The sequence below is a fragment of the Podarcis muralis genome, chromosome 8, assembly GCF_964188315.1.
Source record: "Podarcis muralis chromosome 8, rPodMur119.hap1.1, whole genome shotgun sequence".
Taxonomy (NCBI): domain Eukaryota; kingdom Metazoa; phylum Chordata; class Lepidosauria; order Squamata; family Lacertidae; genus Podarcis; species Podarcis muralis.
This window is the reverse complement of record NC_135662.1, coordinates 64,709,700-64,729,382: the sequence shown is the minus strand read 5'-3', so window position 1 is coordinate 64,729,382 and position 19,683 is coordinate 64,709,700.

Genomic DNA, 19,683 nt, shown 5'->3' with positions numbered 1-19,683 from the left:
GAAACCCAGCCAGATGGGCGGGGTATAAATAATGTATTATTATTATTATTATTATTATTATTATTATTATTATTACCAAAGGCTCAAGGTGGGAAATAAAGGAAAAATGTGTGAATCAGAACAAGATGCCCTATCCATGCCACCTGAAAGCCCAGGCCCAATGGTAGGTCTTACTCAGGGCTTCCGAACAGTACTTGGAATTTGGCAAGTCTGCAGGGGGTTAAAATCTTGTTATTTGGTTGTGTGCATGCACGACACTTGACAATAATTTCTCTCCTAATGCGGTTATTGACTGATCCTTATGAATGGATGGTACTATTGAGAAGATGGCAACAGTCGGTGGCAGAGGAAGGTGGCTGTGGTCTGCCCTGGGTGCCATCACTGAGGGGTGTGTGAGAGACAAAATGAGTTGTTGTTTTAAAAAAAAGGGCTCACGAAACTTTTTAGGAGTGACGTGGTGGCTTAGGCGCCAGCAGGTTCCGCGCTGCCTGAAACAGAAGCGTGGGACTTGCGTCTGCCTACTGCCTCTCCCTCAGCCGCCCTACAGCTGAGGGGGAGGTGGCGGAGAGGCTCCAAGCGTCCAAGAGACTCGCCCCGCCCCCATGGGCAGCTCCCCCCTCCCCTACGGGCGGATCGTCCAGCCCCCAGCTGCAGGACACGCCCCTGCCCCAGGCACCTGAGCAGCTAGCTATGCCACTGGCTACGGTGGATCTTAAAATCACAGTGGCACACCTTTGAGAAGTAATCATAAGAGAACATTTTGTCTCCTCTTGGCTTGGTAAACTGAATGCGCCAATGGCTGCTATGAGGTCTATAGGCCCCATTGTGGTGTAGTGCTTAGGGGTTGTGACTACAACTGGGGAGGCACAGGTTCAAACCCCTACTGAGCCCCTGGGGCTTTTCCTTGGGCACTTTGGTGCATGTTTGCCCACGCATGAGAGCCATAGCTGTCAATTTACAGATTTGAAAATAAGGGACCAGCAGCCTCGAAAATAAGGGATCAGCAGCCAAAATAAGGGAGTTTTTGGGAACAGGTATGTTCAACCTCTGAACCCCTCCAAGCCAAAGGTAGAAAGCCCAGCCAGCAGCCAAACAAAGCCTCAAGCGGTGGTTCCCACAACGCAGCAACCCGGCAAAGGGGATGCAGCAAGGAAAACCACACCATCACCTCTCCGCTGGGAAGCGCTGAGCAAAGGCAAGTCCCCAGGCAACACAGCCGATTTGATTGGCACAAGGCATGCAAGCTCCACCCCCCAGTCGTTCTTAGACTCCTTATTGGGTGAGCAACGCAGCCAAGCAACACAGTTGGAGCCTTCCTCCTCCCTGGCCGGCAGGGAGGGAGGTACAGGAGCTGCTTCCTTTGAAACCTGGGAAATTTAAGGGACATCATCAATAAGGGACAGCAGCGGGACGCGGGGCTGGGATAAGGGACTTTCCCGCCAAATAAGGGACGGTTGACAGCTATGATGAGAGCACTCAATTGAATTCTATGATCTCATTCACACTAGAGGGTGCTGCTTAATGAGATATATTTGCACGGTGTGTTGTTGTCTCCTGCCCTCAATTAGCGCATCCTCGGCCTCCCAGAGTTCGGAAAACCTAAGGTCCACTGTGGGCATGTGCTTGGGTATTTGTTTAACTCTGCACGCAGCCATTTAAAAAAATAAAGAGATAGGTGTGTGGCTGCTGCTGCTGCTGCTGCTGTTGTTAAAAATATATATAACAAAACATCAAATATAAATGCTAATATCGGTTATCGTAAAAAATTACAAACATAAGAACAATGACCCATACAAAAGATATAGATGGAAATCAATTTTTAAAATGTCAACTCAAAAGTAGTTGACTCTTTTTTAGGAGAATGTCAATTTTTGTCCCAGGACTGAGATACATTTTTTTCTGATACACCAGACTTGCAAAAAGAAAAAAAGAAAAAGCAGTTTTTTTAAAAAAATAGCTGATCTCCACAGCTGCTGTTTACCTGCAAATCCACATGTATGAATTTTCAGCTTCTGTATACAGAGAGAGAGAGAGAGAGAGAGAGAGAGAGAGAGAGAGAGAGAGCTGGATCACGCCTAGTGCTTTTTTGGAAGCAGCCCTAATCAATATGGTCTGTTTGTAATGATATCTTTAAATTTACCATCCTTTTGTGTGCGGTTTATCTACAACTGATGTAAGCTCAATTGATGCCAAGCACACTGAGATATTTATGTTCCCTAACACTTGTAAATTGACTCATTCATCAGATGTCTGGCTAACATTCAAATCCCACTCCATTCGTCATGTTCTACTGTGGCACAGCCGAGAAAGAATACTCAAAACACCACCAGTGTGTCCATTTATTTGGATATCCAATTATTTAAAAAGCAATATCATACAGAGCCTCTTATTTGTCACAGCTAGATAAGCTGAAGCTTTGTTTCTCATCCCAGAGGTTCAACGGAGTGTGGCCCTGTGTCAGAGGAGAGGGAGGGAGACAAAAACCAAATACTTGGTGTTATGTATTCAGTGGCTTGTGTTTGCCTGATCTTGAGTCTGGACTAAGGATTCTGAGCCCCTGTGTTCTGATTCAATATGTGATATCCAATCACAGAACATTTCAGGATTTGGGCCTCTGCCATTGGCCCTTAAACTCTGAGTTATGATTTGCAGCTTGGAAGTTTAGACAGCCAATCATGTTAGAAGTGGGAGTGGCCCAGGCTTTCAGGAATGTATATAAGCAGTTCCTTTGCCCCTGTTTCCCAGTTCTGTTAGTTCAATAAAGGTTCTTGCTGTTATTACTGTGTCTTGCCTCATGGGAATCCACCTACGCTTCATTTGGGACTAGTTTTCCCTCCCGCTCAAATTGGCCATTCACTAATCTGAAGTCGCTTTGCTCACACCAACTTGCAGGAGTGGTTTGGTGAGATATTTTTTTGATGTAGTAGTGATAGGCAAAAAAGAAGGAGGTGAGATATCTCACCAAGGAATACATTCCTTGAAATAATCAAGACCTAGAATTTCTCCAGATGAGATCATTTCTTCTCTATGAAAACCCAATATATATATGTAGGCAAGAGAGTAAGATGTGGAGGAACTCGAATTTCCTCAAGCCAGCGATCAGCAACAAAGCTAATTGGGCTATATTGTGTTTCTTGACCCACTTGCTGCTCTTTCGGTCCGCTCTACTTTGCAGGGTTGTTGTGAGACTATAGTGAGATAACTACAGTGGTACCTCGGGTTAAGTACTTAATTTGTTCTGGAGGTCCGTTCTTAACCTGAAACTGTTCTTAACTTGAAGCACCACTTTAGCTAATGGGGCCTCCTGCTGCCGCCGCGCTGCCAGAACACGATTTCTGTTCTCATCCTGAAGCAAAGTTCTTAACCTGAAGCACTATTTCTGGGTTAGCGGAGTCTGTAACCTGAAGCGTATGTAACCCGAGGTACCACTGTATAAGACTTGCGGTTGTTTTGTTTTTTTAAAAAAAATTCCCTATGTTTTTAGCTGTGCCTGTTTTATGTGTAAGCAACCTTGAGTCTCTGTCAGGGAAAAAGACAAGGTATGTATAAATATAAGTATAGAAGGAGGAGGAGGAGGAGAGAAGGAGAAGAAGGAGAAGGAGAAGGAGAAGGAGTCAGGGTTCAGCAGTGTGGCATCCTTAGACACCAGTACTCAGTTTCTCACCATATATGCCACTACCCTGAGCACCTCTGGTGGAAAGGTGGGATAGAAATCTAACAAGCAAATGAATAAAAAATACAAACTCTTCTTCTTGTTGTTGTCGATCCATTTATTCTGTATTTATTATACATTTGTGCACATACATGGGAATTATCTGTGCTATTTTCTAGACAAAGAGGTGCCAGAACTCACCATGAATATCTCCCTTGTTCTCTTGTAACGGCACTGGCGCCCACCTGAGAGGTGCCGGAACTGAGTCCCTGTGAGTTCTAGCTGAAAAAAATCTTTGGGAATTACCCTATTTTATCTTCAAAACAACCCTCTGATTTAAGCATAGGCTGAAAAAATGGCAACTGATCTAGGATCTGCAAGGTTTCAAGAAGAAGGCCTCTCCTGCAGTGTAAGTCCATCACTTCATCCACACATCAACACTGTCTCTGCAGAGCAATGTCTCTCGCACAGTGAGAATCTGATGAGAAAACCACAGTGACTGAAAGTTGGAAGCGGCTTTAAATAGTTCTTTGCAACAGGCCAGATCACAAGCAGAATCCCTTCCAAGCTCCATGACAGTCAGTGCCTTTAAATAATTATTAGTGGCAAAACCCACCTATCCAAGCAATATTGGGGGAGGGGGGCTCTGAACAGGAACTGGTGCTTACATACCAAAATAAATGGTCAGCACAGAGTGGGCTTAGGGGTCACTGTTCAAGGGCAGAACAGGAGAGGCTGGATTTCATCCCTGCTGCACCACACCAAACAGATGATTGGCACTGTCATAAAGCTAATCGTAGTGGCCATCTGGCAGGGAATGCGCGCACCCGGCACAGATGACTGCGCATGGAACCCCATGTGATAGCCATTAGACATGATCCAGCTGCATCAGAGCAGCAGGCAGAAGCAGTAAGTCCTGATTTGCGGCCATATTATTACGGCTATATGTATTATTTATTTAATTTTCTTCCTTTTAAGAACATTACAGCCTGATGTGTCTATGTGCTTGGGAAAGCCTCAAATTTAGTTTTTGAGATTGTTTGATAGCAAGGTGCACTGATTGCTGTAAAACCTAAACAAGTTGAGCTGCATCTCCATCATTTTTCGAATGGCCTGGCCAATGCATGTGAGTGATTATCAAGAGGAGGAGCTTCCATTATTGCCGCCTTTTGTTTTCTTGCTGGGAATCTACACTGATGTCATTCTAAAATGTCACAGGGCACACTTGTTAATTAAAAATGTTTTTTAACCTTGGCTTTTTTCATCAAATGTAAGTAATCCCCGGCCATACCATTTCCCAAAATGATGTTTCTTTCTCTGCTGCTGGTTGCTGGTTGCTCTGCTCCGCCCTCTGGTGTCAAATTTTAATTCTTCCTCCCTCCCTCCTTCCCGTTGGAGGGTGGGTCAGAGTTTGAATGCAGTATAAAAAGGTAAAACACTACATCACATATGAGCATCATAAAATGATTCAAAATTATGTGGTAAAAAGACAAGGTAATAATGCATTGGGACGTGGGTGGTGCTGTGGGTTAAACCACAGAGCCTAGGGCTTGAAGATCAGAAGGTCGGCGGTTCGAATCCCGTGACGGGGTGAGCTCCCGTTGCTCGGTCCCAGCTCCTGCCAACCTAGCAGTTTGAAAGCACGTCAAAGTGCAAGTAGATAAATAGGTACTGCTCCGGTGGGAAGGTAAACAGCGTTTCCGTGCGCTGCTCTGGTTCGCCAGAAGTGGCTTAGTCATGCTGGCCACATGACCCGGAAGCTGTATGCCGGCTCCCTAGGCCAATAAAGCGAAATGAGCGCCGCAACCCCAGTGTCGGCCACGACTGGACCTAATGGTCAGGGGTCCCTTTACCTTTGCTTAATAATGCATTATGAACATAAAAAATAGGATGTCATGTGTTCATCTACATTATCAAAACCATTCATTAACCCTTCATTAATGTAAAAAAACATGAGTGTAGATCTGCCCTTGGCTACATTGGTTGAGTGAAACACTTCTGAGAGTCTTCACAGGGAGGTTCAAAAAACTGTCTCAAGCAAGATTATGCAGGCAATATGCAAACAGAGCTGCCTAGCTATGGACAAAGAATTTCCCTAAACCTTGATGTACACAGATAGTGGAGGGCAATTCTAAACACAAATAATAATACCTTGAACAATATGTAATTGTGTTTGTGCAACAGTGTAGATTAAAGAAACATTCTGGTAAGAACTCAGCAAAGCCAAGGCAATATGCATGTAATTTAAAAAAAAATAATCTTTATTAAAGATTTCTTAGTTTACAAAAATTCATGCATTGCCCCTTTCTTCAAGGTGTGTTTTCTACAGATCAGTTTCATTTGTTGTGAGTCATTAGTGTTGCATGCAGTATCAAGTTGGGAAGAAAAGAGGGGGAAAGAGGGTCAGGGTGGGGTGGCAATGCTTCTATTCTTCAGCTTAGTGTATGTGTGGGGTATTGTGTCTATGCGTGCAATTTTTGTCCATGAAAAAAGTTTTTATAAACCAATTCCTTCCAAGCAATTGAGTTCTAGAGCAGCGTCAACTCATAAAGCTGAATTGCTTGCTCATTAGTGCTTAACAAATCAATAGCAGGGCTGGGCCCCAGAACCTGTTTTCATCGCAATGGAAGGTTCAGCCTTGACAATATATGAGTAATCATGAGCTGGATCCAGAATAAGCTAGTTGAACTTAACTCTCATTAAAGACAATAGGGTAAGCTAGTCCCTAACTGAAATCCCATTGTTTTCAATGGAAACAAACTCCAACTGAGATACAATAGATTCAACCTAATGTGTGTCCAGTCTGTGTGTGCGCATCTGAGATTAAGATCTAGGGCCAATAAAACAGAGAATATCATTCACAGTCAGGACCCAGCTGCAACTCTTGTCATGTTAGAAATTAGGCACTTATCGCAATTCCATGATGATGCTGATGAATTTATATACCACTTGCTTGTACCTAAAACCTCAAAGCGTTTTACAAAAAAGATAAAACAATACAATTATCACTAAAAAGATTACCACCATAATTTAAAACATACACATTGTCAACACACATATTATATAATGTAAAGGAATGAAAGGGATGCATTGGGAATAATGGGATGTCTGCCCATTGAGTTGGTTCATAAACTCCTTTTTCAAACATTACAAGTAAGCATAAAACGAGGAAGTGCAATTCGCTTGAACTTCCTATTTTAGCATTTGCCGGAATATCCAGGCAACTGAAGCATGTCATGTCGACCTATATTTTAGAAGCGTCTCCATGTTAACCACCAGGCAAAATGGGCTCGAGGTCAGGAAGGCTTATGTCACAGCTAATGAGTCAGTTTCCAAGGTGCTACAAGACTCTTGGCTGTTCCACCCAAAAACCACAATGTCTACCCCAAACGGTCTGGACTATTTAATTTTGTAATGTGAAAAAATGATATACAGTGGTACCTCAGGTTAAGAACTTAATTCGTTCTGGAGGTCCGTTCTTAACCTGAAACTGTTCTTAATTTGCAGTACCACTTTAGCTAATGGGGCCTCCCGCTGCCGCCGCGCCATTTCTGTTCTCATCCTGAAGCAAAGTTCTTAACAGGGCTGGATCTATGTTTGATGAGGCCTAAGCTACTGAAGGTAATGGGGCCCTTTATATGTCCAGCTGTCCTTTGTCAACAACGAATTGTTGCTGTTTTTTGTGTTGAATATATGCTATATGGTAATTTATGGACCTACAGTGGTGCCTCGCAAGACGAAATTAATTCGTTCCGCGAGTTTTGTCGTCTTGCGATTTTTTTCATCTTGCGAAGCACAGTGTCGGGAAAGTTTTGGAAAAGCTTCAAAAACCACCAAAGTCTTTAAAAACCTCAAAAAAGACTACCACACCGCGTTCTATGAGTTGCTCCTCGAAGTCAAGTCGCAACTGTATTAACGGTGTTAAGAAAAAGGAAACAAACTTGCAAGACGTTTCCGTCTTGCGAAGCAAACTCATAGGGAAAATCGTCTTGCGAAGCAACTCAAAAAACCAAAAACCCTTTCGTCTTGCAAGTTTTTTGTCTTGTGAGGCATTCGTCTTGCGAGGTACCACTGTAATAGGTATCTAAAGCCATTTGCACATGTTGCCATGCAACTAGTCCATGCAGAATGTAGGCACCCTATATATAGAAATGAGCAAACCGGTGATATTTTAGGGAGCAGGCTAGTGGGCGGGGCCCATTACTTATAGGAGCCTACGAAACACTGTTGCTGTATGTAGGTTTTATTTTGTTATCTTCCATTTTGGAAATGTACATCCAGGTTTTTCCCCCTTAAAAATTTTGGGGGGCCCCAAGAGAGTGGTGCCCTAAGCTATGGCTTGTTTAGCTTATACATAAATCTGGCACTGACTAGTAATAACTGACCCCTGTCAAAAACCCTTTAGAGTCACCGCTACACAATACTGAGCTACACCAGAGGTGGGGAATCATTTTCATTTCAAGGGCTGTAGTCGCGAATGGAGAAGTCACATGTCAGTCGGTGATGGGCAGGGACAAAGGGAAAAGTGAGGGGGTCCAGTGGAGCAATGGGTGCAACTCTTACCTTTGTACACTACAGTACAGAGGGCCAAACAGAGATCTGGAGGGGCCACATTCAGCCTGTGCCACACTCTCCAACATCTTGAATCCCAAAACTGGTACACTCATCTTCCTCCCTGTTCTCCTGTGCAAGGCATGTGACCCACAGTGGGTCTTGCTTCCGTGTGTAGGCTTGGATAGTAGCACTAGTGGATCACTTTGAGTGATTGGTGAATCAACCCCAATATTCGAAAACAGAGACCCTTGTGTACTTATTATATCACAGATGAGTGCCTGGCGGCAGACACAGAGTCTTACACATTGCTTAAGGCTTTCCTCTGCCTTCTATCTGTCACAATCATTTATTCTACAGCAGCTTCTGAAGCATATATATATATATATTCATCATATAGCCTGAGACTAAGCAGCCTTGGGGGGCCATAGAGGGCATTGGGAGAGGAGGTTTAACTCTTTCTCTCCCTGCCACAGTAATTAAAGTCCAAAATGTAATTTTATTCCCATTCATTGAAGATAGATGGTTTCAGAAACCTCATTTGCTGCTCGTTAGATAAAAGCACATTCCCGTATGTAATGATAAAATATTAATTTCCTAGTCCATTACCTAGCTGATCTTATAATTCCTACTTCGTTATTGAGAAAATCTTTCAAATCCAAGAGAATTTCATAGCATAGCCAACCACTCAACATCATCACGACTGATGGTGAAATATCTTCTCTTTTATTTTCCCTAAAGAAGCTCAAGAGCACAGGAATTAGGTCCTCAGCTGCTGATATTTCGAAACACTATGAGTTTGTATTGAATTGTACTAATTGTTTGATGAATTTTGTTTTATACTTTACTTATATGCTATTTCCTGGTGGCTGCTCCCAGACTTTGGAACTCCCTCCCTAAAGAAGTTAGACTGGCTCCCTCCTTGTTGTTCTTTTGCCAGCAGGTGAAAACTTTATTGTTCCAACTTTATTGTTCCAACTTTTGGAAACTGACAGCTTTTAATGAAATGATTGGTGCCATGTTGTTTTTGTTGTAATTATCTCTATGGTTATAAATAGTTTTAATTATATAAATGTTTAATTGTTTTGGTTTTTTTATTGTTTCCCTCACCCCTATGTTTTTAGCTATGTTTAATTGTTTTCCCCACTCCTATGTTCTTATTTTTATCTGAGTCCCTGTCAGGGAAAAAGGTGGGGTATAAATAAATATAATAAGAATAAGAACTGTGTTTTTTATTGTTATAATGATTGCAGTGCTTGCTAATGTTTAATGCTATGGTTATTGTGAGCCGCTATGAGCTTGACATTTGTTGTTTAAAAAGAGGGATACAAATATTAAATCCAATCAAAATTTTAAAAAGCACAGTATTATCAGTGACCTTTTTTTGAAAAAGCATTTTTGGTATTTTCTGGAAGCAACAATGAAAATCCTATGAGGTATTCTAAATATGAAAGAGCCATACTGGCTGTGGTGTTTTCTCTTGGGCGACTTGCAAACCCTACCCGCAATGCCAAGTTAGTAAGTAGAAATGATTCCCTGTCCCTCTGGCTTCTTGCCCCACAGAAAAGCAAATTTTCTCCTCAGGCCTTCTGAAGCAAAGGTGCTGCATTTTACTTCCATTCAATTCATTGATGTGTACCTAAACAACGACATTCACATGGTTAATGCAGCAGGCCTCCCTTTTCCAGAGCGCCTGTAACAGCTGCATTGCTGAAGAGGGCAAGAATGTCAACCAGCTATACAGGTTTTCTGCCTTTGGGCGGCTTGCTAACAGCTGACTCATGCCAGCTCCTGATAGAATGACATCAGTTGGTGCTTGTTTCATGAAAGGAGGGTGCAGTGACCACATGGAACCATTTCCAGAGATTAAAGAGCCACAGCCGAGCCGAGTGACAACTCTGTTGACAATCTAATCAGAGAAGAGAAGGGCTGGGCAGCATCTTTCAGCTTGTATTACCTCGTCCCTTACACAGGGGTGGTTCATACACGGATAACTTGCACATTTTATTTATTTTCTTTAGCCAAATGTATATACTGCTTACCGATAATAACAGGTCTGTATTCAAAGTAGCACAAAGGAGATTGTTCCATGGCGCAGGCAAATTTCTGCATGTCTGTCAGAACACAGTCCCCGATCCAACATGCTGTTCTGATTCTCCCAATCCTAAAGAGCAAATTTGAGGAGGAGGGAGGAGAGTCCCATTGCACTAGCGGGAATTGCTGTGTTTGCTTCCACTAGTGCAACGATTTAGTTGGCTGCGGCCCAATGTCTCTCAAATGGCGAATGTGAATGATCTGTCACAAATAAAATTTTCTAGCCCCTCAGAAGTTGTTGGGCTCAGGGCTGGTGCAAGACATTTTGGTACCTGAGGGAAATTATAAAATGGTGCCCCCTCCCCACTTGGGAAGAAGGGGGTGGCTGAAGATCAACGTCAGAAACAAGGGGGAGAGTAAATATCTGCACCACAATCTGCTTCCGCTGTGGATCCTGCCACCTGAGATGGTCAGCTCACTTTGCCTCATGGATGGGCCGACACTGGCTGGGCTCTCAAGTTTCATCAGGCCCAGTCAGTGGTCAGGAAGAAGGTGGACAGATGCAAAAGAGGACACGATCCCTGCACCTTCAGCAGTTATGTAGAAGAAGGAATTTTAACAGGTGCAGCTTGCATGATAGGATCACCTTGGACAGTTCTACAGAACCATCTGAAGTACCATAGCCCTGTCTGCTTTTGCATCCCTAGTCAGGAATGACAGGAGTCTGACAACATCTTGAGAGCCACAAGTTCCTCACCCAGTCCCAAGGTGTCCACCTTTTTTTCTGGCCCTACTTTTGTGCTTTTAAACACACAGGCCTAAGGTCAGAAAAAGCAGGAACAGCTACATAAATTCCATAGTACATAAACCACCCTGCTTATCAGTGGTGTTTACTGGGGTAGCAAACATGGTGCCCATCAGATGTTATTGGAAGTCAACTCCCATCTGCTCCAGCCAGCAAGGGCAATGGCCAGGCATGACTGGAGTTGCAGTCCAACACTGCTGGCGTTTACAGTTCATTAATGGCTGTGAAACATCAAATGCTGAATAATCTAGTGATAAAGTGATTTATGTGCACGCATACCATTAACCATTCTTCTGTTCAGCTACTTCATTTCTTAGTCTAACATTTCTAGCAAGGTTGCCAAATTACTGGGGGGAGGGGGAGTGACCTGGCTTGCAAATGGGCTTTCAAACAGCATCATGCTGCGCTCTGAAGCAATTCCCAGCAAGATTGAAGTCTCCACTCATCAGCTGATCAGTGGAGCCTTCCATCTTTCTCCCTGCAGGGGTCAGAGCAATATTGGGTTGCCTGCACCTGTTACCAGCAGGAGAACTGGCACACACAACTGGTCAGCAGGGGTTAAATCATGCTGCTTTGCTTGCACAGAGCCTCCCCTTGTGGAGAACCCCACCCATCAACTGACATCACACACCCATTGAAGTGAGGTCAGCTGGTTGTCGGATGGGTGCAGTTCGTGGAAAATATCCTTGGGGACCACATCAGACCCCTTGGTGGCCAATTCTTTTTTTCTTCTTCTTTGGCGATCACTCGTAGCCAAGTAAGATAGTCTTCCATAAACACAGTTTTAACCATGAGTCTGTAAGTGACTGTGGAGGCCAATTCTGGATTCACACGTCCTTCCACAGTGGGGACATTGGTTTCCAGGCGGGAGCTGATCATGGTGTGGATTTGCCAAGCATGCCTTTCTCTTAGCACGTTTCTCCCTTGTGTCCTGAGTTCAAGTGTCTTCAAAGCCCATGACATCTTTGGTAAAGGCTGTTCTCCAATTCAAGTGCTCGCAGGCAAGTGTTTCCCAATTGTTGGTGTTTATACTACATTTTCTTTAAAAATTGCCTTAAGACGGTCTTTAAACTTCTTTTGTTGACCACCAGCATTACGCTTTCCATTTTTAAGTTCGAAATAGAGTAGTTGTTTTGGAAGACGATAATCAGGCATCCGCACTACATGACCAGTCCAACGAGGTTGATGTTGAAGAATCATTGCCTCAACGCTGGTGATCTATTCTTCTTCCAGTACACTGGTATTAGTTCGCCTGTCTCCTCAAGTGATGTGTAAAAATTTTCAGAGACAGCGTCGGTGGAATCTTTCGAGGAGTTGGAGATGGCGTTTATAAATAGCCCATGTTTCACAAGCATACAGTAAGGTTGGTAGTACAATATTGGTGGGCCAACATTGACCTACAGGCTGAAGGCTCCCCACACATTTGCAGCTAGCCATTATTATTTTTCCAAGTTTTATATACTGCATGTTTATATATCTTAAATATATAATAAATTATGGCTGCCTGTGAATTACTGCAGATCATGGTGATGCAAACGGAACCCGTACATGTATGTACCTTGAATCATGGAAACTCCCTCCAACCCACCGCCCCACATGGTGAATACCAGTCTCCTCCACAGTTGCTCTGCTCCTACACAAATCCATTCAAATCTGAAGCAGCAGCTGACAGGCAGAACAAGGAGTAGCCAGAAGGCTGTTAACAAGGACTTCTGGTCTGTCGAGTTTAAAGTGTCCTTCCCTGTACAGCTCAAGGCTAGACATCAAGAAAGCGAACAGAGTGTTCAGAGCTCTGGCCAGAAGACGAAGAAGAATGGCAGTAGCAGAGTCAGCTAGAAGAAGTTGCTAGACTTCGCTTCCTCTAAATCTGCCCTTCTCAGGCATGGTGGAAACCAGATTCTGAAGCCATGGTTTCTGCAGGGGAGCAGTCTGAAATATGTCTGCTCAGTATGTGTGTATATAAAGGGTTGCAAGCTTTAAACTCTCTATTCAAATGTGGTCCTGAAATGTGTTTAATGACACAGTGGAATCTTTTGCGCTTTTATGTCACTTCCCATTATGCAGTGATTTCAATAATTTTGTATTATGACCTAAGGTCGTATAAAATGCAATAAATATGTAACAACCACTGCTGCTATTTATTTAAGCAAGTCTCTTTGTCGCTCTTCTGGATTATAGATAGCAAAAGTCAAAGCAGCACACTAAAACAACATTATAAACTAGGCAATCAGTATTTGTGCAATTTTTAAAAAACTCATTGAATACAAAACAAAGGCAGCAGATAGTACAGCCAACAACTGGTTTTTACTTTTTGAAATTGCCGTATTACTGTTGTGTACATACTATACAATAGCAGTGGGAATTATGTCGGCAGATACTGCGGAAGAAGACACACATGTTTTCATCCTTTGAAGCTGTGCTGGATGAACCTACAAGCATTTTCAACTTTAGTGACTGTGGTATTTCTATTAGTAACCCAGGAAGCTGGATATTTAAAGGAGCACTTTCTCCCACATAGACCTGCATGTGTGTTAAGATCTATGGAGGAGGCCCTCCTATTGGTGCTACAGTGATCTAATGCTCATGAAGTGGCAGCCCATGGGAGGGTCATCTGAGGATGTGGCATCCATAGCTGTCAAGTGTCCCTTATTTGAAGGGACAGTCCCTTATTCCAGCGCCATGTCCCGCTGCTGTCCCTTATTGATAGATGTCCCTTAAATGTCCCTTAAATTATGTCCCTTAAATTTCAAAGGAAGCAGCTCCTCTCCCTCCCTCCCTGCCGGCCAGGGAGGAGGGAGGCTCCAACTGTGCTGCTTGGCTGTGTTGCTCACCCAATAAGAATTCTAAGAACGACTGGGGGTGGAGCTTGCATGCCTTGTGTGTGGCTAGTTAATGCAAGCTGAGGAGGTTTTTGAATGCTGGACTCCATTTTGTTGCACGTGCTGCTGCAAACTTTGCAGTGCAAAGCCAGGCCGGGGAGCCATCTTAAGTTGAGGCTGCATAGGCCTTGTGGTGCATGTGATTCAGATTCTATTCAGTTGAACCTCTGGTTACAAGGTTGGTTGGACAGTGTTCTTGAAGCTACCCAGCATGAGTTTGACCAGACTGCAGGAGGACAGGAAGACTGGAGTGCCTGGAACAGATGAGGCCGCAGGTCCCTTATTTTGGCTGCTGGTCCCTTATTTTCAAGGCTGCTGGTCCCTTATTTTCAAATCTGTAAGTTGACAGCTATGGTGGCATCCCACCTACGGAAGCTTCTTTCTGCTGTATCAACAGAAGTATGGTGTCTAGCTCAAGGGAAGGAATAGTACCACTCTATTCTGCCTTAGACCACACTTGGAATACTGTGTCCAATTCTGGGCACCACAATTTAAGATGGATATTGACAAGCTGGGACGTCTGCAGAGGAGGGCAACCAAGATGATCAAGGGTCTGGAAACTAAGCCTTATGAGGAGCGTTTGAAGGAGCTGGGTATGTTTAGCCTGCAAAAGAGGAGACTGAGAGGAGATAGGATAGCCATCTTCAAATATCTATCTTAAGGGCTGTCACATGGAGGAAGGAGCATGCTTGTTTTCTCCTGCTCTGGAGGGTAGGACTCAAACCAATGGCTTCAAGCTGCAAGAAAGGAGTTTCTGACTAAACATTCGAAAAAACTTTCTGACGGTAAGAGCTCTCCTTCCTTGGAGGTTTTTTAACAGAGGTTGGATGGCCATCTGTCACGGATGCTTTTGCTGAGATTCCTCCATTGCCGGGGGTTGGACTAGATGACCCTTGGGGTCCCTTCCAATGATTCTAAGACCCCTTGTTTGCTCAGGCGCTCACTGAGCATCAACGCTGGAGCGTGTTGTGATTTACTGGTTTACTAGGTGTTGATATCGGCAAAAATATATTTTATTTTAGGTGTTACACTTTAAAATTATTATGTCTCCCTCACCATCGCTGGATTGTCTGTATAACATTTAAGAGCAGGTAACAAATATTTGTTTAAAGTAAAATTAAATGCTGTCTGTATTTAGATATAAAACTAGTCATCATTTATAGCATGCTATGAGTTGCTTTTGGTGGTTTTGGGGGGTGCAGTTATGATCTGGCAGAAAAACAGAGAAAATTGCACCCGCCTCCTGTGTTCTGAATGAGAGGAGTTTCCTGCAGAAGCACCTTATGAGTAAGATTCCCGAGAATGATCCCATTGTTTCCAACTGCATCTGTGGTGGGAATCAGAAGAACAGCCAGACATGTCACTCTGCACCTTCTTATGCTGTTTTAGACCTCACATATTTAATTACGGAGAAGATTCCTTTGCAGGTATATAAGCTTCTGAATGCATTTCAGCCTAAAGCTTTCTTTAAGCAGGGTAATGACTCCCTATTGAGAGACATTCTCATGCAACTGCTGGTTCTCCTTGGAAAGAAAATGGAAGTTCAGACTGCTGATTGCACAAGAGGAAACTGAATCCTGGCACTGGCTCCTTGTACTGGTATCACAATCATCTTGCTTGTTGGCTTGCTTGCTTGCTCAACAACTGAACCAAGATGCCAGTTTTCTGAAGCATTACTTGCCTCTTCAGTGAAGATGCACAGCTCCCATCTCGTATCCCAAGTTCCTTCTTGAAATTATGGTTTTCCTTTCTTCAGAAACACATGCAAACTTCCAAACTTCTTCCCCATAGTAGATAAACAAAACTTAAAAAAACCAAACCCTAATGCTACTGTGTTGTTGTTTAGTTGTTTAGTCGTGTCCAACTCTTCGTGACTCTTCGTGACCCCATGGACCAGAGCACCCCAGGCACTTCTGTCTTCCACTGCCTCCCGCAGTTTAGTCAAACTCATGCTGGTAGCTTCGAGAACACTATCCAACCATCTCGTCCTCTGTCGTCCCCTTCTCCTTGTGCCCTCCATCTTTCCCAACATCAGGGTCTTTTCCAGGGAGTCTTCTCTTCTTATGAGGTGGCCAAAGTATTGGAGCCTCAGCTTCAGGATCTGTCCTTCCAGTGAGCACTCAGGGCTGATTTCCTTCAGAATGGATAGGTTTGATCTTCTTGCAGTCCATGGGACTCTCAAGAGTCTCCTCCAGCACCATAATTCAAAAGCATCAATTCTTCGGCGATCAGCCTTCTTTATGGTCCAGCTCTCACTTCCGTACAATGTTATTGTACCTCAGACAAAATGTATTCCTTGGATTCTTGCAGCAAACCTCTCTGAATTGCTATCCTGTGTTCCTGCACTAATAATTTCTGGTCCTACTCCTCCCCCATTTAAATTTTCATCAGTGTTATAATCTTCACCGCAGCAGGGAGATATGTTCCAAACTTTACACTCCTCAGTTTCCTCCCACAACCAGTTTTAAAACAGTTCAGCCATTATATTTTTGTTATTTTTGTTTTCAGCACCAATGGTCTAGTTCCACCCTGGTTTGAGTGAAGCCCATCCCTTTTGTGCTCAATGGAGTTAAAAAGGTAAAGGGACCCCTGACCATTAGGTCCAGTCATGGCCGACTCTGGGGTTGCGGCGCTCATCTCGCTTTATTGGCCGAGGGAGCCGGCATACAGCTTCCGGATCATGTGGCCAGCATGACTAAGCCGCTTCTGGCGAACCAGAGCAGCGCACGGAAACGCCGTTTACCTTCCCGCCGGAGCGGTACCTATTTATTTACTTGCACTTTGATGTGCTTTCGAACTGCTAGGTTGGCAGGAGCAGCGACCGAGCAACGGAAGCTCACCCCGTCGCAGGGATTCGAACCGTCGACCTTCTGATTGGCAAGTCCTAGGCTCTGTGGTTTAACCCACAGCGCCACCTGCGCTGGAGTTATTGCATAGCAAATGAATGGAATGTCAGCTGGCCCAAGTTAAACTGAAGGCCTTGCTTTATATTTCTGACAGCCAATACTGTAGTTTATTGGTTATTATTGTTAATTTCTTTTTAAAGTGCCTTCAGGTGTAGTATTTTTTACCTTCAAACGTCTTATTTTCGAGTCTCTCATGATATCTTAATGTGATGATTTCCTGACCTTCCCTTTTAAAAAAAGAAAAGAGCATATTTTATTTACCCTTTTCCAGTCTTCTGAGACCTTGCTTGTCCTCCCTGTCTTCTAAATGATAAATATATTGGTGGTTCTGAGATTTCCTTTACCAGTCCCCATAGCACCCCAGGGGGCACTCCATCAGAGCCTGCTGACTTAACTTCAGCCACATGTAGATAGATGTACCAAGCATTTTCTGAAGTGCTCTTTCAATATTCTCACCTGCATCTCTCTTCCTGACTCATGTGAATTTTGCTGATCTGGTAGCAGTTCTCTTTGGGGGGGAGGTGAAAGGAGGAGCGACATAAGCCTTAAACCACACAAATCTGCCTGTGGTTGCATCTTTCATTAACTATTTGCCTTCCTTAAATGTTCTTACTTAATCCTATAAATTGCTTCTGTTCCTTTTTGTCTTCCGGATTTGCTACAACAAACCTCGGGCTTCAAATACCTTCTTAATAATCTCTCATTTCCATTTGTATCTACATTTCCCATCTTTAATATCAGGCTCACTGAATAGCCTTGTGTAGCCACTTTTTAAGAGTGCTTTTAAGCTAAACAATTAGAAAAAACAAATGGAAAATAAATTGTAACCCTTGTAAATATTTCTCCCTCACATGGGTGCAATCACATGTAGACACTGAAGTCCCAAATAGGGTTCCCATGATCTTAAATAGTAAGATCAGGAAGATGTTGTGACATTTACTTAGAGGCAACAAACCCATTCACACAAAGTTCAGCTTTCACATTATTAATGCAATCCCTGAAGAGAGCAAGTGCTTAAAAGCATCTCAGTGTGACACCACCCCCTCCGTATGTTCTAGAATACTTTGGCATGGGAACCCAACTACAAAATGTATTTTAAATTGGGGGTGTCCCACAGAGCAGCATCTTCTGTAAGCAAGCGAGAAACAATAATATTGCACAAAATTTATTTTTCCTCGTTTTCCATAATGTCTGAAATGACGGACTAGATTGAACATCTCAAGCATAGCTGGGTGTACCAGATCTTCCAAGTGTCCCTCTTTTCCAGGGTCAGTCCCCGATTTACAGAAGCCATCCTGGTTTCTGATTTGATTTTGGAATGTCCCGCTTTTCCTTAGGACATCCCTGTTTTCATCAGAGAAATGTTGGAGGGTATGAAGTTACGTGACCCCTGAGCCAAGGAGATAAGTACCGGTAACAATACAACCTTTAGAATACCCCTGCAGGCAGCCCTGTATAGTGAAGGTTTTTTTTAATGTTTATATAGAAGGAGAAGGAGAAGAAGGAGAAGAACTATTGTTGTTGATTGAATAAGACATCCCTATTTCCATCAGAGAAATGTTGGAGGGTATGGTATACTTGTGGTGCAGACAGCTCACACATCTTTCCATGGTACAGATGAATGAGCCCTCCCTCATTTCAGACATTACTGGAGATACCCAAAAACAGAACAGGCGAGGCAATCACACTTAATATTTACGGAAACAACTTTAGATGCAACCAGTTCCACAAATAATAAGCCTAAACACTTTGTGTGGTCTGCTTCTGAGATTCTCTAGCAATGTCTGGAATTGGGGCTCACTAATCTCCTCATGAAGAGCTCTTGAAAAACCAATCCAGCTGTCATGAGGAAAATCACCACATTCCAATAATCGCAACTCTTTCCTGTCTGGCTGAACTGCAGGTGTGAAATATTGGCAAGCATTACATTCTTCTGGAAATGTACTACTGTAAGAAAATGATGTAAGAGCACAACAGTCAACAATATGTTCTTGGGCATACACTATGGGCTAGGCAAAGTCTAGGTTCCCTTCATTAATTCTTTGACTGGTAATTTTGTGCTTGTGGAAGATTTCACATCTGTCTTTATAGTACATGATAAACGTTCTGGAGTACCTTTCTTGTTAAAGTCTCCCTTATGCTTCAGAACATCATCAATGAGTAGCGAAAGATTAAGATTAATGGGGAGATTGGCACTCTCAAGATTCAGATTCACATTCAGGCCTTTTTATTTCTAATTCTCTGCTATGTTAGACCATTTTTCTTTCTGTCCCTTTGCTTTAATGCCCCATTACTAATGTGGGCATAATAATTCTTTCCCGTTCCTTTTATTCTGGCTGCTAGTGAACATATAAAGCTGTTGCAAAGGAGGTAAAAATGGTATAGGACCCCTGGACGGTTAAGTCCAGTCAAAGGCAGCTATGGGGTTGTGGTACTCATCTTGCTTTCAGGCCTAGGGAGCCGGCGTTTGTCCACAGACAGCTTTTCAGGTCAAGTGGCCAGCAGGACTAAACTGCTACTGGTGCAACAGAACACAAATTGATCCCTAACTGACTGGAGGGATCAGATTTCATATTTGACTTCCTTTAGTAATGTTTCCTTGTGAAATGTTAAAGATTTTATTTTCCCGCTAATTTATTTATTTTTTTGCTGTGTTAAATGTGCATTCTGTAGTTTAGCTCCTCTCCAATGTTTATTCTGAAATCTTTAAGATAATCTTTAAGTTTTCTGTTAAAATAAAATACTTTTTTACTTTCTTCAATAATGTTTTATTCTGTATTGTTTTATTTGGTATGTTGGTGTGAGATTTTTCTGATATTTTTTTTCTTTGCGTGTTCAGACCCACCCAGAGACCTC